Genomic DNA, 25556 nt, shown 5'->3' on the forward strand with positions numbered 1-25556 from the left:
GTCAGATGCAGATCAGGAGACCCTACTCCATCGTGCAGCTACATCATCCAGCCCCCATGTCTCTTAACCCTCCATAATGGGGGCAGAGAGAGATGGAGGAGGCATGCCAGCTCTTAACTGCTTTGGCCAATCCGTTGCTCTAAATTAGTTGTATTGCCCCTGCCCTGGGGACACTGGCAATATAGACAGGCACAAGGCCACATGATGAACACACTACCTTGCACACTAACGGTATGGAAGACATCACAAGGCAGCATATGATTAAGTGCTTAACAGCAGGACAGGTACTATGTGCCATAGTTTATGATTAAGTGGCCTACTGAGGGGTATAGATAAGTCCTGTGGGAGCTTAGAGAAGGGGCAGATAAGGAAGGACAAAGGAACTAAACAATACTTGTGAAAAAGTGCTAGCTTAGGACCTAGCACCAGTACAAAGAACGGTGAACTCCCCTTACCACAGCATGGACAAGGAGAGAGCCTGCTGCAATGAAGTTCCTGGGCATCCATCCCCACCCATCTTCACCAGGCATCAGGGTGGAGGATGGAAGGAGGTGCCAGCTTATTCAACGTCAATTCCTGGTAGCTCAGGCCACTGCTCCTGCCTCTCCTTCTTCCATTCATCTGCAGAAACCTCCACCGAGCCCAGATTCTTTCAAAGGCCCTGAAACAAGTGCTTCCCGACAAAGCGTGGTGTGGTAGAAACAGTATTGATGCAAAAGCAGTAATGCATTTTTCTGTTTCCACTTTGCTCCTGACAGCCTGTGTGACTTTGAGCTAGCTTCTCCACCTCTCTGGACCACAGTTCTCATTGGTGAAATGAGGTTCCCTAAGCCCCTTTACAGACCCTATTTTCTGGGTGCTACAGCTGTCATAGCCGTCATTTGTAGGATGGGGTAAAATCTTTGGAGGGATAATCTGGGAGTGTCTGAGTAAAGATTCAGGGGAGGAGAGGATTCAACTAGGGATCTAGCAGCTTAGAGGGTGAACAGGACTGCACATGGCATATGCAAATCTTTGGTAAGGGGCCAAGCTTACATCAGAATGGAGACTGGATAAAGAGGCAGCCTTGGAAACTGTGCCCAGCCTCATAAATCTCAGCACTGACATATCAATCAGTCTGTTCAATCAGTTGCAACATTTTTTTCTTTTGGAAATAAATAAAGATGAAGGCGGGAGATACCACACAAAGAAGAAACCTCAGAGCGGTGTGGAGAGTCACACTGCCATAGGGTCCTGGAGCTGGATTCTGATTTATAGAGCAGGCTGAATTTGATAAATCAGGTACCTCAATCCAGTGGGTTTGTTTTCTGAATGGGCTCTTGTTTTCTGAATGGGAACTTAATGTTGTTCACTCATTCATATGTAAGGATGTTGCACTAGAAATTTAATATGCAAATCTGTTATTTACAAGAGTCGTCATGTTTGTTTTTTCTTTTTAAAAAAAGCTTATAAATCATACACATCTCAGATACAAACTTTCCTGGTATAAATTGACCCCCTCTTCCTACACATCTCGCATTTAAAATCCTTCCTGGCCAATCAGACCTTACACATGTGGGGCGAGAGAGCTGGTAGTAAAAGGGCAAGTTGTGACTGGGTGAGTTGGGAGTTGCTGGAGATAATGGGAGAGGTGGAGTGGGGGGGGGGGATGGGGAGTGCAGGAGTAATTTGTTCCTCATTTAGTCTTAGGATCTTTTATATTTATTTATTTTACAGCCTATCTGGTTTTGGGAGCCCACTGATTAAAAAAAATTTCCAGTCAATAAAATATGCAACTAGAGATGGATTCTGGAGCTGGTTTATTAGGCGGGTTGTGATTGGGTGAGTTGGGAGTCGCTGGAGATAATGGGAGAGGTGGAGTGGGGGGGATGGGGAATGCAGGAGTAATTTGTTCCTCATTTAGTGTTAGACTCTTTTATATTTATTTATTTTATAGCCTATCTGGTTTTGGGAGTCCACTGATTAAAAAAAAAAAGTTTCAAGTCAATAAAATATGCAACTAGAGATGGAATCTGGAGCTGGTTTATTAGGCAATTTCCTGTAGAGCTCCCCAGAAGAGCACACTCCACACCTACTGCCTGGGGCAGGGCTCTCCTCCTGGCATTAACCCTTGGGGTGCCTCCAGCAGACCTCCCGAGGCGCAGGAGCCTCACACCCTCCCCAGGTCCTGGGCTCCTGCCCCTACTTTGCGCTCAGGCTTCTGCAGGCTCCTGAAAAGGCCAGAAACATCCCTGCTGATTTAGTGGTCTCCACTCGTCCCCTCCCTTCCTGCCTCTATTACTTTAGGAAGCTACCTCCTCCAAGAAGTCCTCTCTACCTAAATGCACTTATTGGTGAACACATTAGCATTTACATTAGCAAATGACAACAGCAAGAAGGGGGAACTTTATCAGAGGATGAAATAATAAAGGAGATGCTTGTATTTTTAGGAGTGGCTTTATACCTGTATGTAGACCCAGACTTCTAGGTCACTGTGAATGGAGTGAGATGGAGGCAGGAGTAGTGAAATTTCTCTTGGGATGGGCTTTCATGTGGCTGCCCGCAGGTATAGGCAGTTCCTCCTAATTGCCAAAAAGTGCTTCTATCTAATTCTCCACAGCCTGCCTTCTTTCTGCACTACCTCCCCGACTCAGCCACCTGCCCTCGGATGGACACACCTTCCTCCAGAGCCCTCTATGCCCAGACTGACTTTTTCAAAAGGAGATTTGTCCCAAAGAATGTCTTCACTGAGGAAGTGAAGAGGTTTCATTTTAACTACAGGGGCGCCTCACTTAATACACTAAATAGATTTCTGAAAGGTTGCAAGTAAAATGAAAAAAAGAGAGAGACAGAGAGAGAGTAAACCCTCTCTTAAAAGCACTGAGAGAGTTTCTATTTAAAGCAATCTTATGATAGATTCTTTTTTCAAAGAATTGCTCTGGTCCTGAGCAACACATTTGCAGCTCTGCCTCCCTGCTGGACATTTTAACCTAGGTAATAATAATGCTAACGTACTGACTGGCCACTCACTGTGTGCCAGGCATGCATTTGGGTATGGGTGTGTATACGTACATAGAAATATATATACATTTGAATGTTTAACTTTCTCACCACAACCCTATGATATATGTTCTATATTATCCCCATTTAATGGATTAAGAAACTGTGGTATAGAGACATAAAGTAACACAGCTAGTAAGTTACAAAGTCAGGATGGCCTACTAGCAGTTCAACCAAAATTTACCTAAAACCAAATTTGTCATTTGTTCACCTTAGTGTAACCACCCAGTGGATTCATTTTGCCCACTGCCCAGATAGAGCCAATTTATCAAGACAGGGGGATTGCAATAGAGAAAGAGTTTAATTCATGCCAAGTCAGCTTAATGGGAGCCTGGAGCTTTATTATTACTCAAATTGGTCCCCTCAAAAGTTCAGAGAATAGGGTTTTTCAAGGACAGTTTGGCAGGTAGGAGGCCAAAGAGCGGGGAGTTCTGATTGGTTGGGTGATAGATGAAATCATAGAGTCGAAACTGTCCTCTTGCACTGAGTTGGTTCCAGGGTGGGAGCCACAGGACCAGTTGGTGAGTCCAGATGGAGCCATCAGTGGTCAGAAATGCAAAAATCTGGAAAGACATCTCAAAAAGTCAATCTTAGGTCCTACAATAGTGATATTATCTGCAGGAGTAGATGGCGAAGTTGCAAATCTTATGGCTAATGTGTTAGTCCTATAAAGGCAGTCTGGCCCCTGGCAAGAAGGGAATTTGTTTTGGGAAAGGGCTGTTATCATCTTTGTTTCAAAGTTAAACTATGAACTAAGTTCCTCCCAAAGTTAGTTCGAGCTGTCCCCAGGAATAAACAAGGGGAGCTTGGAGGTTAGAAACAAGATGGAGTCAGTTAGGTCAGATCCCTTTCACTGTCATAACTTCCTCACTGTTGTTATAATTTTTGCAAAGATGATTTCATTAGTCTGTTTAGACTGCCTTTTTTTTTTTTTTTTTTTACTTTTGCATCTGGCACCACAATTTTCCCAATTAGTGGGCAGAACTAAACCTTTGAGCATTGTTTTCTCTCCCCACTCCTTTTCTTCCTTCTCTGCCCACTCAATTGTCAAGTCCTGTTGATTTGACCATGATTCCAGTCCTCCGGTCACTTCCACATTTCTCCCCAACTGTGCTCCTCCAGTACTCTGTTACCAACCAGTGTCCCTACTTAGTCTCTTTGCCTTGTGCCCCCTTTCCCCACTGTTGGCCAGGGTGACCTCCCTAAAGTGCCAGGCTCCACATGCCATGCTCCCTCCTCACTCAATTTTAAATGGGTGGTCAGAAGCAGTCTTAGGATGACAGTGACATCTGACAAAAGCCCAGTAGGAAGAGAGACAGCAAAACCTGGAGCTATCTGGGGGAAGTGTATTTCAGCAGATGGAATAGCACGTGTAATGACCCTGAGGTAGCTGAGAGCCTGGCGGCACAGGACGCAGCAGAAGGTTGCTGATGGGTCCTCCAGCCTGTCCTCAGCCTCCTCCTCTCATTGAGTCTTCAGCTTTCTCCCTGCCTCACCCCTTCTTCTACCATTTGCTCTGTTAGACAGTGACAGCCTATTGTCTCCTGTTTCTGTTACTGACATTGTCCCTGCCAGAACCAATTTACCCTTCACCTGGGCTTCCGGAGAACTCTCTAGCTCTCTGGAAGATCCATCACTTTCTTTCTTGCATAAACTTGATCTATATTTTGATTATTTTTACTGGCGACTTGGGAGCCGAGATCTGATTCAGTCACATGCTTTCTGCACGGCACGTGCTGTAGGTCCAGGGAATACTGAGGTATATAAGACATGAGCCCTGCCCTAAGAAAGAAGTATTCCATGGGGAAGAGAGGCACAAAAAGGCATAATTTCAATTTAGCATATTGATGCAGAGCTGGAGGTCTTCATGTGGAGTTGGGGGTGACTGCAGCCCTGGTCTCTTTTGTACCCTGTAATGTAGAGCAAAGCGCCGTGCACGTCATGGAGCCTCAGGGAGTGTTTATTTAATTGAACCATTCCTCAGTGACTCTTCTATTAAAAGGGATTTAAAAATATTTAGTTGGCTTACCCTGCCTGAGGTATATGTATTATATCAGGTGCTTGTGTATTCTGCTGAGAGCTCATGGGCGATTGTTGATATATTGTTCTGGAAGTGTCTTCATGGCTATTTCATGTGTTTCGTATGTGCATTTTGAATTCCATAAGGATTTCTCTATTCTACTCTTTTATTCTCCAGAGAACCATGAACTGACAGACTAAAATCCAATCCACAGCCATACATCAGCATAAGGAGATCAGCCTTTACCCTCTGCTGTCACCTAAGCATGGACCACTATGGGTCTGATTTTCTCACCTTGGAGAATGGCAGGATGCAGAGATAATGAAATCACACTCTTGAAGATCTCTTAAAAGCCAACATAGAGATGATAGTAATTATTCACCTGTGCTCTTGAGTAGTCCACTAAAGCCTCCTGAAACCAGCTTCTTTATGTACAAAATGACACCTGCCTCAAAGACTGATGTGAGAATAAAGTAAAGCAATGCATGTGACATGCCACACCCAGTGCCCAGCAGCGGTCAGTATCTAGCAAACAGCAGCATCGTAGCGAATGGCCAGGGTGATTACTGGGCTAGGCCTTGGTAGACAGTGATAATAAGACAAATTTACTTTTTTCTCTCCAAAATGTCATAGTCTAGTAAGGGAGACACAAGGAAAAAGATGATTTTAGTGCTTATTATGAGTCCCTGGCTAGGGGTCAGTGAGAGAGTGGAGGGAGCACCTGGAAGGCTTCTTTGAAAGAAAAGACTTTTCTCCTGAGGGTTGGAGGATGAGTCAAAGCTAGTGAATGATGATGGAAGGGAGGGAACAGACAGAAGGGATGGCTGTTTTGCAGCAAATTTTAGCATCTTTTATAGCCTGAGAGGCTTAAATGAGACTATAGACTAGACAGAAAAGCAAGGAAATTAATGACATAGTAGAATGAAGAAATTGCTTTCTTTGGGACACTCAGCAAAGGAATGGGGGTAGATTAGGCATTGATACAGTTGGACTGATTAGGTAGAAAAAGGTCAGAGCAGAGATATTTAGCTCAGTAGTTTTCATGCTAATTTCTTAAAGACCTAGTATAACTCTCCCTTCAAATGAAAACTTCCACAGAAGCCCAAAATATAAAGCAGTGCTGCTCTGGAAGAAAGAATGTGTTGTCTCCAGTGTTTCTTCAGACGGCACCCTGGAAGCCCCCACTTCCATCATAGTGGTCCTTGGACACCTCTAACAGATCCTTTGGATTTCTAGGAGTAGAGCTTGAAAAGCCTTGCTCTCAAGGCAAGGAAATGGATGGCCAGAGATTGAAATGATTTTTCTCAAGGTCCCAAAACTTGTTCTGAGCTAAAACCAGTGACTATCAGGCCACTGCACTTTTCTCTACTACACAAGAGCTTTCAGACAAGCATGGTGGCTCACACCTTTAATCCCAGAACTTTGGGAGGCCAAGGCAGGAGGATTGTTTGAGGTCAGGAGTTCAAGACCAGTCTGGGCAACATAGGGAGACCCAATCTCTACAAAAAATTAAAAAATTAGATGTGGTGGCATGCACCTGTAGTATCAGCTACTCAGGAGACTGAGGTGGAAGGATGGCTTGGGCTTAGAAGGTCAAGGCTGTAGTGAGCTGTGATCATGCCACTGCACTCCAGCCTGGGTGACAGAGTGACACCCTGTCTCAAAACAAAACAAAACAGAAAACAAACCAAAAAAACCAAGAGAGTTTCCCAAAGTATCTTCTACCATGAGGTTGTCTATACCTTTTTATGACTCTGGGATCACTAGTCTTCTTTCTACTATGGCTGACCTAGTAATCTTGATCAGGATCTGTCTTTACTCCAAGAGGAGAAAAAAGGCAAATTGTCCAAGGATATTAGTGATGATGGTCTCCTAAAGCTCATATTGCCTGGCAATGGATGGACTAGGAGCAAGAGCTCCCTTTCTCTAACAGGAGGGACCTAAGCATTAACTCAACTTCCCACAGGAATGAAATTCCCTCTCTCAGCAGCCCAAATCTACCTTTTCACAAGGTGTGCAGATGCTAACAGTTGGCACTTTCAGATAACACCCTACATGGCTGACATTTACACACAGGCTGCCTGGCACCTCGGTCTTGCCTGTGTCTATCCTGTTCTGGGCCATTCTGCTTCCCCTATGAGTAGAGTCCTGTAGTGTAGCTCCATGGTCTGACCCACAGTGCTTCAATCCACAGGTACTATGGGCTGGTTTTGACCTGTATGTTTCTCCAAGAAAGACCTCCCCTTCACCCCACCACATGCTACTGTAATGTTTGCCTTCTTCCACTTTGACCCCTTCCGCCATTCCATTTTCTTGCCTTTCTAGTTGGCATTTCCAGTAGAAACTAGGGGTGAAATACAGTCAGCAGGTTCTCTGCTGGAGAAGTTCTCCCTCTCTTTTCTTTTCGTCTTGCCCATCTTCAAAGGGACCCATTCCTTCCACGCTGTCCCCTACAGACCCTTTTATGAGCACTGTTCTCAGATGAGCAAAGCTCCTCAGGTGTAAGCACTTTAGAGTGAAGGTGGCAGAAGTGGGCTGGGGGAAGCTTCTAGTTGACTCACACATAACTCCTCTCAGATACCCCCCACAGAGTGAATTCTTGTTCCTCTGTACATAATTGGTTACTTATGTCCCTATATTCTCAATCGTAACATAAACTGAAAAAGCAGGGACATTTGTTTTGCCCATTACTGTACAACAGACCTAGAATAATCCAAAGTCACTGCAGTGGCCTGCAAAGCCCTTCCAATTTGGCTACCACACTCCACTCTACTGTCCCTTGCTTCCTTGTCCCCACTCAGCTCCAACCTTTTGCTGCTTCCTGAAATCCCAGGACCACCACTGCCTCAGGGCCATTGCACATGCTTTTCAATTTGCTTTAATGCACTTCCCCTAGACAGTTCCGGATTTTGCTGCCTTCCTTCCTACTGGGCCTTTGTCAACTGTCACTCTCACCATAAGACCATTTCTGACCACTCACTTAAAATTGGTACCAAACATTCACCCTACCCTGCTGATTTAATTAATTTCTCTCTCAGGCACTTATCATGCACGGATATGCTACGTATTTTACTTGTTTATTGATTTTCTCTTTCCCTCTACTAGACTGCAAACTCTTTTAGGGCACAGGTTTTCGTATGTTGTCTTCATTTTCTCACCCCTGATGCCCAAAACACTGCCTGGCATATAGTATGTGTATTAGTCCATTCTCATGCTGCTATGAAGAAATACCCAAGACTGGATAATTTAGAAATAAAAGAGGTTGAATTGACTCACAGTTCTGCATAGCTGGGGAGGCCTCAGGAAACTTACAATCATGGCTGAAGGCTCCTCTTCACAGGGCAGAGGAGAGAGAATGAACGCCAGTGGGAGAAATGCCAGATGCTTACAAAACCATCATATCTCTTGAGAACTCACTCACCATCATGAGAACAGCACGGGGGAAAGTGCCCCCATGATCCAATTGCCTCCACCTGGTCCCACCCTTGACATGTGGGGATTATTGCAATTCAAGGTGAGATTTGGATAGGGTCACAGAGCCAAGCCATATTAGTCATTGTTGAATAAACATCTGTTCAGTTAACACATGAATCATATTGAGAATAAGAGCAGGTTCCAGGCTTCATTGCCATTTCTGTTTCTATTTTCTCAGGGCTTGGGGACCTAGATGTATAAGAACTGCCATGGAAGACCAGTGTCAACAACATGTTTATTCTTTTTCACATTGGTCTCCTTTCATTTCTTACTAAATCACCTAAAGAGGCTTTATATTTGAGAATTGCCTTCCTTCCCAGCAGCACTTAGTGAAGAAAAATATTTATTTGGGTTTGATGTTGGCAATACATCAAAATCCAATAATCATACCATAGTGCAAATGCATTGAGGGTGTGAGATCTATAATGTAATAACATGTAATCTGCACATCAGGATCACAAAGGCAAATCTATAATTTCATTTGATTTATTTTCTTAAAATGTGACAGTCCCACATGTTGCTTGAAATGATAGAAGTTGGGACAAACAGAAACGCAGGAGATTTATGAGCTGTGTCAGCCAAGACTTGGGGATTCCTCCTTGGTCCATGCTTGGAAGATCAGCCTGAACAATTTCCTCTTTTACTGCAGCAATATCTTGTCTGCATTCAGGAGAAAGACCCCCGACCTGTAAACATATTAGCAGGCATGTTCTCTTTATGAGTGTGTAAATTTCTCCACAGTGTGTGCCTCCTGGGTCTTGGGGACCTGTTTATTGGTGTGAGCTGTGCTGAGGCTCAAATTGACAAGCCTGTGTGGGAGAAAGCTCCAGCGTGGTCTAGACTTGTGCCAAGAGGAAGGTGGTGGACAGTCTGGGAGATTTGAAAAAACAGCATCAGACATTTTCTCTGAATAGTGGGCAGAAGTCTACTCAAATGAAATAAAACAAAACCATTTTAAAGGCCTGTGAATTGTGGCCCAAGGGTCAGTGCTGGACAGATTCAGACTTACCAAAGCCATCCAAGAGGCTTTTTCACCCCAAGGGAAACTTAGTTCTCCCTCCTTACTCTCCATGGTCTCTCTTTCTCCACAGGGTTACCCTGCCCTATCACTGCCTCAAGTTGGCTTTTGCTTGACAAGTGACCTTATGTCAAAACATCAATAACCATTGTTTATTGGCATACATTTTTCAATACCATCTCATTAACCACCCTGCAAGGCAGGTGTGCTGTTCTCAGATTTGTTCAGGAGGAACTAGAGGCTCAAGGAGATTAATGGCTGAGAAAGTCAGTGTTAAGGCTAGGATTTGAGCCCAGGCCTGTGTGGTTCCAAAGTCTTTGCTCCTTCCACTTGACCATTTTAGGATCACCAGACTTGTCATCAGTACCATCCTTAGCCCTGTGCCACCAGGGCCCTTGCTCTGGGCTCCTTGCTTAGGGGTCCTAGAACTGGTCTGTTTCCTGTCCAACCCCTCCCCACATCTTGGGTGCCCATGGGACATGACCACTTGGATCTCATATCCCTTCTCATAAGAACAATTTCTAGGTCCTTGCCCCACCCCAGGTTTCCTCCTTAAATGGCTCTGAACCCACTCAGAGGGCCTGCACAGTCCTGTTTCAAGGGTCTTTTGGTGTCCATCCCTAGGCCCAAAGGGTGACATTTTGATGGTAGGGAAAGTGAATGTAACTAAGCTATGCAGTCTGGGGTATTTACACACATGCACACAGGGCCTCTTGTCAGGAAGGTTAGAACCAGGTATGGGAAGAGAAGGTGGCTGGGCCGCAGTGTGGTTGTCTCCCTTGTACTCTAGCTGTAGGGCCTACAAATGCCATCCTTGCCATTTTGCCTTCATATTCTGAGTATGTACAGCCTCTGTCCAGGTGCTGTTGAATCCGTTCTGTGGATATTCACAACAATACCAGGAGATTGGAGGCATGGGAGAATGAGGGGTGAATTCACAGGGGTAACCACCTATAGGCCTGTCCTGTGCTCTCTGTCCCTTACTTGCCCTGATGCTTGATGCTCCATGCGACCCCTTCTCTTCCCCAGCATCCTCCCTGCACACACCATGAAATCGACTTGTATCTCAGGGCCAAGCTCTCTGAACCTTCCTCCTACCACCGTACCTCCACAGTCTTCCTCTGCAGGCTGGCTGTGTATTACATACTGGTCAGATCATAGGCAAAGGTGGCAACTGAGGGAAAGACCTGCAGTAACTAAGCACCAAGCCCCTTCTCATTGTGCCCCTGGCTGTCCCCCGCAGGGTCCACAAGGACCTGGGCTTTCATGAAACAATAGCATCTGGCTACCAAGAGGCCTCCTGAATCGCAGACCAGGCTCCTCTTGGAGTGAAGAGACTCTTGAGGATGTGGGGTATGGAGGACAGTCAGACTCGGCCAGCAGATCCAGGCTTTCCCCAGGTGGCCTTTCTCTTACCTCTCCACCTGCATCTCCCACCAGTCCCCAGGTCAATGCAGCCCCAGCTGGACTGGTTTCTTCTTGGGCCAGTCCACACAGTTGGCCTCTCTCAAACTCTGTGTCTTGCTTATACCACTTTCCCTATTGAGAATACCCGTTCCATTTCTTCCATTTTGTGTACGTTTTATCCATCCTCAGAGCCTTTGTCAGTTGGAAGTTATGACATTTGAGGTATGCTTTAAAAACCACAGTAAAAATAAAGACAAGAGAGAAAAAAGATGTTAAAGTTGACTTTAAATATGAAGGATCATCACAGTGGGAGAGGCAGCAGACCTGGTGTCTGTGGCCCCAGGAGGCCAACCAGAGCCACCAGGGAAACAGAGCTCAGATCAATGTGAGAAAACCTCTGAGTAGGCCTGGGCAACATTGTGAGACCCCATCTCTACAAAAAATGTTATAAAAAATGTATTTACCCAGGCATGGTGGTGTGTGCCTGTAGTCCCAGCTCCTTGGAAGGCTGAGGCAGGAGGATATCTTGAGCCCTGGAGGTTGAGGCTGCTATGATCACCCACTGTACTCCAGCCTGGGAGACAGAGCCAGCCCCTCTCTCTAAAAATAAATAAATAAAATAAAAATAGAAAGAACCTCCAAGTATGAGAAAAACAAATGTAGAAGAGACTAACTTAAACAGCATCAAGTTTCTGGTCAGAAACTGACTATATTCAACCAGCCTCATGCTGTGAGGCTGATGAAGATGAGATGTAAGCTCCAAATGTAGAGTTGGTCTAAATGTCTCCCAAGGTCCCTCAAACTCTGATCTCAAGCATTTCTAGTCTCACCTCCTCTGGAAAGTCTTCTTTATCCATCACTGCCTTCAGAAATATTTATTTCTCTGGGTACCTTAGAACTGGAACCTCTATATTTAGTCCTTATGATTAGTTACCCTATCTATTATTAGTTACCCCATCTATTATTAGTTATCCTATGTAGATTAAAAACTCTCTGAAGGGCCAGGCATGGTGGCTCACCCCTGTAATCCCAGCACATTAGGAGGCCGAGGTGGGCAGATCACTTGAGATCAGGAGTTTGAGACCAGCCTGGCCAACATAGTGAAACCCTGTCTCTAATGAAAAAAAAATACAAAAATTAGTTTGGCATGGTGGCGTGCATGTGTAGTCCCAGCCACTTGGGGGGCTGAGGCAGGAGAATCCCTTGATCCCGGTAGCTGGAGGCTACAGTGAGCCAAGATCGCACCACTGCACTCCAGTCTGGGAGACAGAGTGAGAATCTGTCTCAAAAAAAGAAAACAAACAAACAACAACAACAATAAAAAACCTCTCTGAAGTTAGAGAGCATATCTTAGATAATTTTCCCCCTGTATATAGTAGAGGGGTGTCAATAAGTGTCAATCTTTCTAACACAACTTTTTCTGATTGTAGAATTTCCTTATGCTTATTAAAGAGAGTTCATAAGTGCCACAAAGTGTCAGACATGACATAAAGATCATCCATAATCCCATCATCCAGGAATAACCACAGTTAAACACATTCATGAACTTCTTTTCAGTCTTCAATGAATACAGTATTTATTTTTTGAAGTGATGAGTGCGAACTTCAGGGGAAGTTTGTATTTTTCAGATTTAGAAGCAAATGGCAAGAAGCTCAGTCAGCCCTCTGGGATGCACAGCTGGGTCCAGAGCTTCTTCCTGCTGCTGGGGCCTCCTCTGGAGCAGGAGAAGGGAAGGGCTCTTAAATCACTATGGGTACTGACTATTCCAGGTACAGTACCAAAGAAGCACCCGAGAAAGTGTCCTTTTTGCAGATGCTGTTTGCCTTCCAACTCTGAGATGTTACTCATGGTCAAACGAGCTCTCATTCCCTACAATTACCAGGGGGTGTCCACGGGGAGGATTAGTCTGGCTGGAAATGTGTGTGTGCCTGTGTGTTTTCCTTTCTCCCTAACTCACGGAGAGCTTGGCAAGGCCAGGGGAGAGGCAGCTGAATATTTTTAGCCCCTTGTTCCTCCGAATGGATTGTGCATAACAAAAGAATGCTAATGCTCAGTGTCTTTATGAAAGCACTCGAGTTCATCAGCTTTGCAAAGAAGTGAAATTAAATCAAGATTTAATTGGGATATGCATGTTTTATTCATGCTACTAACCACAGGAGAAGCCAGCAAGCTGAAGGTAAAAAAGAGGGGAAAAAATCTTTTGAAAAGTTGTTTCTCTCTGATTAAATAGAGATAGTTTCCAACTTCAAAGGGAGCAGGCCTTTAATGTATTTTAAATGCTCAACTATGCTTGGCCTGGCCAGCTCTGCTACTGGTGGGCAACAGCAACCCAGGCATGCCCTGCTCCTGCCTACATGTCCTAACCTCCAAAAAACAGGTGTGTAGCTCCTAGTCCTACCTTATGTGCTTCAGTATGGTGCCCTTCGAACAGTTGTTTCAGGACCCTGGGGAGGGGGAGGGTGGTTGCAGCTCAGAGGATGTACAGTTAGCCACTGGAATCTGAGCAGTCCCTAGAGCCCAAGTCTGAAGGACAAATAACACGGAGGAATATGACTTTTTCCATTCATCAGAGATCTTTCCTCTGGAAGGAAACATGTATTGAGTTTCAAACTATGTTAACTACAAAGATCAGGCAGTCCCTGACTGAGCCTCTTCCACCTAACAGGATAGGACCAGAGATTAAACAAAGGCCTGACTAGCATGGGATAAAAACAAACAGGGAAAGGCAAAGTTTGTTGGAAAGACTTACGGTGCTCTGAGAGACCAAGGGAAGGAGGAATCCAACAGGGAGACAAAGAAAGTCTTATGAGGAGGTGGCAATGGATCTAGGTTGGAAGAATGTCTAGAATTTCTGAATGTATAAATGAAGAGTAATTATTCCAAACAGTGAAACCTTGAGTCAAGTTACTGGAGATGGAAATGTCGGAGGATGTTTAGGGGAAGGTAGAGTGTACTTGGCTGTGGTTTTTAGTATATATGGTGCAGTGGTGAAACAGTCTGGAAACAGAGGTTGACACAAAAACATAGAGAGCCTTAAACTCAGGGTGAGCAGTTTATAAAGTGAGTGGACTGGTTAAAGTTTTGGGGATAAATGGCTCCTTATATTAATAAATTTAGGGGCCCAAAGAATGAGAAAAGATTTTCAAATGATTTGGTCACAGGATTTCTCCTCCTGTGACATACCACCTCCTGTGACCATGACAGACATCACTCATTCATTCGGGTACTCTTTTCTTCTGAGCCAGAAGGAAGGTTACAGTCTTTTTGAACAAAGCAAGGCAGTAGCCACTGCTAGATTCTAGCCAGTGGAGTCCTTTTTCTGCTACTCTTGTATATTTCATACAGTGAAATATAGGTTATTTGGACCTAATTACTGATTGAGAAAAAAACTACAAATCCTTTTAAAAGTATCAAATGGATAATAAGATAGTATGGAATTAGCAGGAAAGTTGTTTAAGGAAACATATGAGAGGTAAAGGCAACCCAGAAGACATTTTTTTTTTTGCCCTAACAGCATTGGCCAATTGAGGGAATTTTGAACTTTTGTTTTGAGGTCATCATGGACATACGGTAACAGAAATCAAAATTGGCCAATGATTTTAGTTCTAAGGACAATGTCAGACTTCTATTTCCATCGGCAGAGTAAATAAATCCCTTATTCCTGAAAGGGGAATGTCCAGTGCAGCACAGCATTCATTATACCATGTTTGAAATTTTTAAAAGTGTGAATATATTTGTATGAGCAGGAAACTATAAAAATTGACACAGTAGAGTTTTTTAAAATATAACTTCTGAAAATAAAACTCCAATTACTAAAATTAAAAAAAAAAACACCAAAGGATGAATTTAACCTGCAGATTAAACACAGTTAAGGAAGGAATTAGTAAACTGGAAGATGCCAGAAAAAGTTAGTCTACATATGTCATAAAGAGACAGAAAGGTGGAAAATGCAGACGATGAGTTAAGTGGTATGCTGGATATAGTGAGAAAGGTTAGCATATATTTAATCAGATTCCCAGGAAAGGAGAGAAAGAGAAGGCAGAAGCAATATTTGAAGAAATAGTGGGTAAGAATTTTTCAGGAACAATGAATGATATGAAACTGTAGATTCAAGAAGCCTTAAAAATCTCAATCAGGATAAAGAAAACACGTCAACACATAACAGTGAGAACAGAGAATGCCCCAAACGAAGAAATCTTTTGTTATATATATATATGGAATTTCACTCTTGTTGCCCAGGCTGTAGTGCAATGGCAAAATCTTGGCTCACTGCAACCTCTGCCTCCCGAGTTCAAGCGATTCTCCTACCTCAGCCTCCCAAGTAGCTGGAATTACAAACATGTGCCACCACACCCAGCTAATTTTTGTATTTTTAGTAGAAACAGGTTTTCACCATGTTGGCCAGGCTGATCTCAAACTCCTGACCTCACATGATCCACCCACCTCAGCCTCTCAAAGTGCTGGGATTACAGACATGAGCCACCACGCCCAGTCAGAAGAAATCTTAATAGCAGTTATAAGAGACAAACAGATTGTCTTCAAATGAATGAGTTAGACTAATTGCTGACTTCTCAACAATAATAATGGAAGTCAGAAGACAGGGGAATAATATCTTCAATATATTGACAAAAGTTAATAGCTGATGAATATTCTATACCCAGGAAATATATCTTTTAATAATGGGAACAAAATAAAGACTTTAAATTAATTAATTAATTAAATTTTTTTTTTTTGAGACAGAGTCTTGCTCAGTCCCCCAGGCTGGAGTGCCGTGGCGCAATCTTGGCTCACTGCAAGCACTGCCTCCCGGGTTCACACTATTCTCCTGCCTCAACCTCCAGAGTAGCTGGGTCTACAGGTACCTGTCACTACACCTGGCTATTTTTTGTATTTTTGGTAGAGATGGGTTTTCACCACGTTAGCCAGGATGGTCTCAATCTCCTGACCTCGTGATCTGCCCGCCTCCATCTCCCAAAGTCCTGGGATTACAGGGGTGAGACACCGTACCCAGCCAAGATTTTTAAATGTAAGTAAAACAGAGTTTGTCATCAAGAGACCCTCAGTAAAAGAAAATCTAAATGATGTATTTCAGGAAAAAAGAAAATGATTATAGATGGAAGGGTTGAAATACAAAAAGGAATCAAGAGAAAGACAACCTTTCAGTTATAAATAAGTGGGTAAATCCAAACGAACATTGAATATACAAAAAATAATAAGACCCTGTGACTTACATTTAAAAGCATAATTAATGGAGCTAAAAGTGTAATTAATGGAGCTAGGGTCCTTATATTATCTGATAAGGTACAGGTATTCATATTTGGCTAGATAATTTAAGCATACATTTTGTCTTCTTAAGATAGTATTGGTCACGAATTACTGCAGAAAAATAGAGGCAAAGTACTTCAGGAAGAAAATAATTTAATGTTGGGAATTAGAAGCTTGCAAAATCGTTGTGAAACTGGAGGTACAAAACTTAGAGGGCTGCTTGTAGGCTTTTAGCTGCATCACTACAACACAATCCAGAAGTCAAGAGGCTGCCATTGCTACCCAGAAGAGAGTAAATTGCAAAAAGTACATGGTGATATTACAGCTTTTCCACATCTTGAAGCTGGTGACTGGCAATGGAATGCAGTGTTCAACTACTGCAAACATTCATGTCTTCCACAACCCACACGTCAGCTGTCATCACTGTCAAAGAAGAAAGGGTCGTTTCCTCCTCCCTGCTTTCCAAATCATACATGAGTGTATTTCATCAGCAGAACATAAATTACATTTCAAAAACTGGTGTCAAGGAGTCTAAGGATTGTAGTGAAATTTCAGCTCTTGAGATATAGGGAAGAACACGGAGGATGGTGGAAATTAAAGATGATTACTAATAAACATGATCCAGTCCAAAAGAATTTAAAAAATCATCCAAAAAAGTAAATTTTCTACTTTTTTTGGTAGAATTTTAGGTTTTACGTTAGTTCTAAATTTCATTTTATTTTTTGCATATGGATTGAAATTCATTTTTTTTGCTTGTGAATATCCAATTGTTCCAGCATTATTTGTTGACAAGACTATGCTTCCTCCACCAAATCATCTTTGCACCTTTGTAAAAAAAAAAATCAGTTTTGTGTGTGAGAGAGAGTTTTAGACTCTATTATGTTCCACTGACCTATTTGATCTATTCATCTATCCTGACGCCAATACCACACTATCTTGTTTACTGTAGCTTTATATTGAATTTTGAAACAGGTATCATTAGCTTTCCAACTTTGCTCCTCTTTTAAAAATTTATTTTGATTATTTGCATTGTTTACATTTCCATGTGACATTTACAATCAGCTCGTCTATATCTACAAAAAAACCTTTTGGGATTTTAAATAGGGATTGTGTTGAATGTATCTGATGATAATTGACAGTTTAACAGCATAGATCTCTTAAATCAATGTACAAGGTACATCTTTTCTTTTATTTAAAGTCTTCTTTAATTTATTTTGACAATGCATTGTACTTTTCAGTGGCAGGTTTTGCATATCTTTTGTCAGTTTTATTCCTATGTGTTTCATATTTCTTGCCATTTAGAGTGTGTGTGTGTATATAAGTTTTTGATTGTTTGTGGTTAGTATATAGAAATACAATTAAATTTTGTACATTAGACTTGCAATTTGCAGCCTTGCTAAAGTCACTTATTAGTTCCTGTACAATTTGTTTTACACATTATACCAAATTTTCTGCATAAATAATCATGCTGTATGTGAACAAAGATAGTTCTACTTCTTCCTTAGCAAACTGGATGCCTTTTATTTGCTTTTCTTGCCTTATTTCCCTGGCTGGAAATTTCAATATACTATTGAACAGAAGTGATAGAATGAACATTCTTGTCTTTTTCCTGATTTTAGAGGGAAAAATTCAGTGTTTTCATTATTCTGGTGTTTTTGTTGATGCTCCTTACCTGAAGAAAGTACCTTCTAATTATCAATTTGCTGAGAGATTTTTGTAAAAAAAATCAGAAAGAGATGTTGAATTTTTTCAAATGCTTTTTATGCGTGTATTGGGATAACTCTATTTAGTTTTTCTGTTTTGGTTTGTTGATATGATAAATCGTATTGATGCATTCAAAAATGTTAGAGCAAACTTGCATTCATGGAACAAACTATTTGGTCAGGATGTTTTATTGTTTATTTTAGGTGGTAAAATGTTGTTTATAATTATGGCATCTATGTTTATGACAGGTATCATTCTGTAGTTTCCTTTTCTTGTAATGTTTTTGTCTGAATTTGGTATCATGGTACCATTGGATTCATAGAATGAGTTGGGAAGTAGTCCTTCTTTTTCAATTTTCTGGAAAAGTTTGAATAGAATTTGTCTTATGTGTTCTTTAGTGTGAAGCAGGACCCACAGAAGAAGCCATCTGGGCCTGGAGTTTTCTTTGTTGGAAGGCTTTTATTTATAAACGTAATTTCTTTAACAGATATAGAACTATTCAGATTATTTTTTCTTGAATAAACTTTGGTAGTTTGTGACTCTTAAGAAATGTTGCATTTTATCTAAGTTATCAAATGTATTGTCATAGAGTTTTAATTGTCCTCTATTATCTTTCTAAATCTATAGACTCTGTAGTGATGTCACTTTTTAATGACTAATATTGGTAGCTCATGTCTTCTCTGTTTTTGTTTTGCTTTGTTTTTATCTGATCGGCTTGGCCTTATTGATTTTAATATTATTAAATAATATTATAAATTATTCATATATATACACACATATTAAAGAAACTGTTAATTTTGATTTTTAAAATTATTTTGTATTACATTTATTTCCACTATTATCATTTGATTTTATTTCCTTTTTTTCTACTTTTTTCTTCCAGTTTCTTAAGGTAGAAGATGAGATCATGGGTTTGAGATCTTTCTTCTTTTCTAAAATAGGCACTTAATGGTATAAATTTGCCTCTAAATACTGCTTTAGTTCTGTGCCACAGGTTTTTGTATGTTGTGATTTAACTTTCATTTAGTTCAAAATACTGTTGGTTTTCTCTTTTTGTTTGTTCTTTGACTCATGAGATATTTAGAAGTATGTTACTTTCCTAATATTTGAGAATTTTCCAGGTAGTTTTCTGTTATTGATTTCTAATTTACTTCCATTTTGGTTAGAAAACGTACTTTATGACTTGAATTCCTTTAACTTTGTTGGACTCATTTTATAGCCCAGAATATTATCTACTTTGATAAATGTTCTATATGCCTCTGGAAAGAAGGCATATTCTGCTGTTGTTCAGTAGAATATTCTATAGAGATCAGTTAAGTCAAATTATTTGATAATGTTGTTTAAAGTCTTCTGTATCGTTGCTAATTTTATATTATTAATACTTGTTTTTTCAATTATTAAGAGAAGGGCACTGAAATCTCCAACTATGCTTGTGGATTTGCTTATTTCTCATCTCAGTTCTATCTATCTTTGCTTCGTGTATTTTGAAGCTCTGTCATTAGGTACATACACGTTTAGGATTGTTATATCCTATTAATAAATTGACTCGTTAATCATTATGACATAATGGTCTTTATCCATAGTATTATTCTTTGCTATTAAACCTACTTTGTTTAATACTAATATAAGCACTCCAGCTTTCTTTTGACTAGCATTAGCATAGCATATGTTTTCTTTCTCTCTTTTTTTATTTTTATTTTTTGAGAGGGAGTTTCGCTCCTGTCACCCAGGCTGGAGTGCAGTGGTGTGATCTCGGCTCACTGCAACTTCCGCTTCCCAAGTTCAAGTGATTCGTCTGCCTCAGCTTCCCAAGTAGCTGGGATTACAGGCGCCCACCACCACGCCCGGCTAACTTTTTGTATTTTTAGTAGAGATGGGTTTTGCCATGTTTGGCAGGCTGGTCTCGAACTCCTGATCTCAGGTGATCTGCCTGCCTTGGCTTCCCAAAGTGTTGGGATTGCAGGCATGAGCCACCATGCCGGGCCTAGCATGTGTTTTCTAAGCTTTTATTTTATTTTTTAATAAAACTTACTATTTATGCTAAAAAAGTATGGCAAATTAGGAATAGTTGAAAGCCTCTTTAGTTGTATACAATATATTTGCTAAAACCTGTAACAAACATCGCACTTAATAGTGAAGCTCTAGAGGCTTTTCTTTTTTTTTTTTTTTCTTTATTTTTTTTTTGGATAAAAGGTCTCATTCTGTTACCCAGTCTGGAGTACGATGGCACGATCATGGCTAACTGCAGCCTCGACCTCCCGGGCTCAGCAGATCCTCCCACCTTAGCCCTGCGGTACCTGGGACTACAAGTATGCAACACCACACCCAGCTAACCTTTTTTATCTTTTGTAGAAACAGGGTCTCTCCATGTTACCCAAATTGGTCTTAAACTGCTAGGCTTAAGTGATCCTCCCACTTCTGCCTCCCAAAATGCTGGGAGTACAAAGCGTGAGCCACCATGCCCAGCCAGCTTTTCCTTTAGAAAGTAGGAACAAGAAAAATAATTGCACTACTCCGACTTTCACCAAATCAACATGGTAGTAGAGGTTTTGGCCACCACAGAAAAAAATCTTCCCTCCTTTACTCCCTAAAAATGATTGAAAAGGTTGGGGGAAGTCATGATTTAAAAAATCATGTAACTGTGCACATTATGATATAATCAGTTTAGGTTACAGAAAATCCAAAAAGATTCCATAGATACATTTTTAAATTTAGCAAGAGGGGTTTAACAAGTTTTCTGCATACAAAACAAGTATAAAAAACATTTGTGTGAATATCTGTTACCACCGTATATCAAGACTTACTATAAAGATATGATAATTAAGTCAGTATGTATTGGTGCGGGGATAGTCAAATAGAGCAATTACCTAGAATAGCAAGCCAAGCAGTAGACTCTTGTGCAGTACAGAGGTGAGCCCTGCAGAGTATTTGATAAAAGACAGACTGCTCAAAAATGGTGCCAAGACAATTGAATATCTATGGAGAAAAAAAATGAAATTAGATTTCTATCTCACATCATAGACTAAAATCAATTTCAGATAGATTAAAGACCTGATTGTGCAGTCAAAATTATATTGCTTTCTGGAATTTTAGTTCCAGAGCAAGATGCTATAGATTCACTTTTCCCTTCTCCTCCTCTCTAACTATAACTTAATACACAAAAATTTATTAAACAGATAATGATAAAAGGACTCTGAAAGCTGGAAAGAAACAGGCAGACTGGGTAGAGACCTCAGGACTTGAGAAATGGCAACGTGGTGATTTCCCTAGGTTTTAATTTTTTTAAGGGTCCAAATACCACTGAACTGGACAGTGGAGAGGCTTACAATCCAGAACGAACAAGCAGAGAAAAAACAAAGTGTTCTTTCTCTAGCCAAAGGACCAAGAAAGGGGAAGCTCAACAGAGACAACAGAGGTCTAGTGGGGAAACTCATTCCCTGCTCTATAACTGGGGACCTGGGGACCCTGCTATTGGACTCATCCATTGGCAGCAGCAGCAGTGGTGAAGACCCAGCCATCTCAATCTCTGCTCCATGACCAGAGCCCCCCAGTGGATGGTCTTATCTACTTGTCCCTGTAGCCACAGCAGTGGCAGCACCAGCAGCTAGGAAGTCCTAGGCCATCCAGCCCCTGCTCCACAAACCAGGCTCAATGAGTGATCTTATACCTTGGCAGCAGTGATGCCCTGGGCTTTCCAAGCCTCTATTATACAATGAAAGCACTGGTAGGTCACCCTATTCACCCTCAGTGGCAACAGCCCTGAAGCCCCGCGTTTCTCTGTCTTCCACCCAGTGGCATAGTGAGACCCAGGCCAAGTGTTCCTCTCCTTCTCCTCCACCAAAGGTCCCACAACAACAGCAGTTAGCCAAAGGAAGTACCTTCTGTACTGCAGACAGTGCCGGCAGGCATTGAGCAAGTGTCATGACAGCACTAAAAGAACAAAGCTGGTCAGAATAACATCACCAGGGGGCTTAGAAAACTAAAATTTTATTAGAATTAAAGCCACAAAAGTAGGGCAGAACTCATATGCTAAATTTAAAAAGGGTAACTTCCTGCTAACATATATTTAGTCAGGATCAAGGGTCACTTCACATAATAACCAAAATGTCCAGGATACAATAAAAAATCATCCTTCTTACTAAGAATCAGGAGAACCACAATTTGAAAGAGAAAAGACAATCAACAGATGCTGATGCTGAGGTGAATCCGGTGTTGGGATTATTTGACAAGAATTTTAAAGTACCTCTCATGAAAATGTCCCAATATTCAATAACAATTTTTTGAAACAATGAAAAGATAGAAAAATCTTAGCAAAGTGACAGAAGTTATTTTAAAAAAGAGCCAAACAGAGATTATAGACCCCCAAAATACAATAACTTAAATAAAAAAAACATGCCAGGTAGAATCAACAGAGTGGAGATGACAGAACATAGAATCTACGAACTTGACAAATCAATAGAATTTATTCAATCTGAACAATAGAGAGAAAATAGACTGAAGAAAGGCACAGTCTTAAGGATTTATGTAACAAATACCTAACATTCATATCATTGGAGTCTCAGAATGAGTAATGGTTGAAAACTTTCCAAATTGAGGAAAGACAAAAATTTATAGATCTAAAGGCTAGGTGAACTCCAAATAGAATAAACCAAAAGAAATCCATATCAAGAAACATCATAATTAAACTTCTGAAAACTAATGGCAAAGAAAAAAATCTTAAAAACAGCCAGAGAGAAATGACACATTATCTACAAAAACCCACCAATTTGAATGACAGATGATTTTTCATCTGAAACAACATGGCCAGGAAGAAATGGCATCTTTTTCAGTTCTGAAAGAAAGTGTCAACCTTGAATCTTGATGAAATAGACAGTGAAATTAATTTTTTTCCTTCAGAAATTAATAAAAAATAGAGATATCTTCAGAGAAAGGAAAACTAATAGGATATGTTGTTAGCAGATCTATCCTTAAGGACTGGCTAAGGAAAGCTCTCCAAACACAAAGAAAACAATACTAGAAGGCTAGGACCTTCGGAAAGAAAAAAAAAACAACAGAGTGAGCAAAAATGGAAATAAATGTAATAGACTGTCCTTCACCCCATGATTTCTTTAGTCATATTTTATGATTGAAGCAATCATAAAAGTTACATTATCATCTGATATGACACTCAATATATGTGGAGGAAACACTTGAAACAATTATATTTTTAATCTGGTAGGCCAAGGTGGGCAGATCACTTGAGGTCAGGAGTTTGAGACCAGCCTGGCCAACATGGTGAAACCTTGTCTCTACAAAAAAATACAAAAATCAGCCAGGTATGATGGTGCAAACCTGTAATTCCAGCTTCTTGGGAGGCTGAGGTGGGATAATTGCTTGAACCCAGGAGGTGGAGGTTGCACCAAGCTGAGATCATGCCACTGCACTCCAGCCTGGGCATCACAGAGTAAGGCCCTGTCTCAATAAATAAATAAATAATATTTTTAAAATTGGGGGGAGTAAAGGGACTTAAATGGAAATACGATTTCTAAACTTTACTTGAAGTGGCAAAATGTTGACACTAGTAGACTGTGATGTTACATATGTAAAAGGTAATACCTAGAGCAACCACTAAAAAAAAAAAAAAAAAAAAAAAAAAAAAAAATACAGGCTGGGTGTGGTGGCTCATGCCTGTAATCCCAGCACTTTGGGAGGCCACGGTGGGTGGATCATGAGGTCAGGAGATAGAGACCATTTTGGCCAACATGGTGAAACTCTGTCTCTACTAAAAATACAAAAAAATTAGTTGGGTGTGGTGGAACGTGCTGGTAATCCCAGCTACTCGGGAGACTGAGGCAGGAGAGAATGGCTTGAACTTTGGAGTCAGAGATTGCAGTGAGCCAAGATTGTGCCACTGCACTCCAGCCTGGTGAGAAAGTGAGACTCCATCTCAAAAAATAAAAATAAAAATAAAAAAGATATACCAAGTATTTTTGTAAGTAAATTAAATTGTAGTACTAAAAATGTTAAAGTAACTCACAGGAAGGTGAAAGAAACAGAGGCGGTAGAAACAGAAGGAATAAATGAAAAACAAAATGTCAAACAATCCTCAGCATATCAATAATTACTTTATAAATAAGTATAGAAATTAAAAGTTAGAGATAGGCAGAGTAGAACAAAATATCCCAGCCCAGCTAAATGCTCTCTCAAAAATCACTTCAAACATATTGACATAGGTAGGATGAAAGTTACAGGAAGGAAAAAGATTTATAATACAAACATTAATCAAAAAAGAAGGCATAGCTATGTTAATATTAGATAAAGTTGACTTCAGAGCAAAGAATATTATGGGGAGCAAAGAAGTATATTACATAATAATTAAAGGATCAACCTGCCAAGAAGATACAGCACTTCTAAAAGCATATACACCGCACAACAGATCCTCAAAATACATGAAATGAAACTGGATAGAATTGAAGTATTAACAGAAAAATCCACAAAACTTGGAATTTGTGAAAGTTGGGAAGTTCAACACCTCACTCCAGCAATTGATAGCACTACCATACAGAAAGTCAGCAAGGATACAGGACTGAATGACACCATCAACCAACAGCATGTAACTGACATTTATAGAACACTTCACTTTTCAACAGCACAATACATATTCTTTTGTATTCTTTTGTATTCTTTTGCCATGAAACATTCACCAAGATAGATCATAACCTGGGTCATAAAACAAATCTTAACAAATTAAAAAAAAACCTGAAACACACAGAGTGTGCATAGAGTAATATTATTTGGTTGTATTTATATTACATTGTTTGCACACATGCTACAACATGGATAAACCTTGGAGACATTAGGCTATGTGAAGTAAGCCAGCCACAAACAGACAAATATTGTATGATTCTGCTTATATGAGTTACCCAGAGTAGTGAAATTTATAAAGACAGAAAGTAAAGTGAGGGTTTCTAGGGAATAGGGTGACTGGGGAATGAGGAGTTAGCGTCTAATGGGTTCAGAGTTTCAGTGGGGGGAGATGAAAAAGTTCCAGAGCTGAATGGGAGTCATGGTTGCAGATCAATGTGCATGTGATGCCACTACACTCACTGGACATTCATTGGACACTCTGTACACTCATTGGACACTCACTGGGCACTCATTGTACACTCCCTGTACACTCACTGTACACTCACTGTACATTCTCTGTACACTCACTGGATACTCTCTGTACACTCACTGGACACTGGACACTCACTGGACACTCACTGACTCACTGTACACTTAAAAATCAACTGCACACTTAAAAGTGCTTAAACTGGGATATTTTATGTTATGGATATTTTACCACAATAAAAGACAAGAGCAAAAAAAAAATTTAAACAAGAAAACAATAGAAATAGAATGGAAATAGAATAGACAGAAACAAAAAGCCAATTCTTCAAAATAATCAATAAAATTGATAAAACTCTAGTAAGACTGACAAAGATAAAAAGACACAAATTACCAATATTAAGAATTAAACAGGGATATCACAAGATTCTATAACCATTTAAAAAATGATAAAGGAATAGCATAAATGACCTTACACTTAGAAATTTGACAATTTAGAAGAAACTAACCCATTTCTCAAAAAACATAAATTACCAAAAC

The sequence above is a fragment of the Macaca thibetana genome, chromosome 14, assembly GCF_024542745.1.
Source record: "Macaca thibetana thibetana isolate TM-01 chromosome 14, ASM2454274v1, whole genome shotgun sequence".
In the NCBI taxonomy this organism is placed as follows: domain Eukaryota; kingdom Metazoa; phylum Chordata; class Mammalia; order Primates; family Cercopithecidae; genus Macaca; species Macaca thibetana.